The following is an 870-nucleotide window of genomic DNA, read 5'->3' on the forward strand; positions in this document are numbered from 1 at the left end:
GTGTGTGATGCAACCTCCCAGAACCGAAAAAAAGACTAGATCAAGAGAAAGCATGGTCCTTTAGATGTATCATGTAAGCATTACTACCTGTACTGTTAACAGTGTGTACGTGTATGTATGTGCACATATTGTAACATATATTTATATACTTTATATTTACATATATATATATATATATATTTACATTTAAGAAAATAACAGACCCCTCAGCATCTGTGTTTGAGGTATTGTCTCCTTACAGCAGAACTTACTGTCGTTAGAAACTTTTTCTTTTTTTTTAGGAGAGAGACAACCAATCAAAACTTGAATCTTGGGTCATGTGACAGGTGGACAGGGGTTGGGGATGGGAGTATGGTCTTATCTGAATAGGCACTGATGGAGGTTCTAATCACTGGCACCATTTCATAAAAGGCTTGGCCTGCCAGCACTTGTGTCGCTCATTTTGGATTGAAGCTGAAATTACAGGGATGACAAAAATGAGGGGGCTTTAAAGATGATTTTTTGATGAAAGTTTACTTGAGGGCCGGTATAATTACGGTAGCTGTCCATGCGGCCCGTACTGTTTGCACTTTTCTGGGGAGCCGGAGAATCCAATGCCAGAGCCGTCAGAAGTGCCTTCTGTCATTGGCTGTCATTTCTCTCCCGTCTCATCGTTTCAGATAACGTCATTACTGGAGTTAACTCGACCTGTCGCTCAGCAGAACAGACAAACCCTTACCTCTCAAGTGTGTGTTCGTCTGTGTGACAGAGCGTGTGTGTGTTTGTGATTGTGTGAGCATGTGCGTGGATCTATATGCATGAATGTGTTTTTAATGTTCCTACTACACATTTATGTATTTCATCAAATGTATCACTAAAACAGACTGTCGC

The 870-nt window shown here is 40.7% G+C and overlaps 1 protein-coding gene across 1 annotated transcript in view; it reads left to right on the top strand.

The window, feature by feature from the left end:
- The window catches only part of LOC133128776 (phosphatidylinositol 3-kinase regulatory subunit beta-like), a 14671-nt gene extending 14013 nt beyond the window's left edge, over positions 1 to 658 (top strand). Inside the window, exon 12 of the transcript XR_009708786.1 lies at positions 282 to 658. The gene's annotated coding sequence lies outside the window, so the exon portion shown is untranslated. The remainder of the gene's footprint in view (positions 1 to 281) is intronic.
- The last annotated feature ends 212 nt before the right edge of the window (positions 659 to 870 follow it).

This window comes from Conger conger, chromosome 5 (assembly GCF_963514075.1).
Source record: "Conger conger chromosome 5, fConCon1.1, whole genome shotgun sequence".
NCBI classification, from domain to species: domain Eukaryota; kingdom Metazoa; phylum Chordata; class Actinopteri; order Anguilliformes; family Congridae; genus Conger; species Conger conger.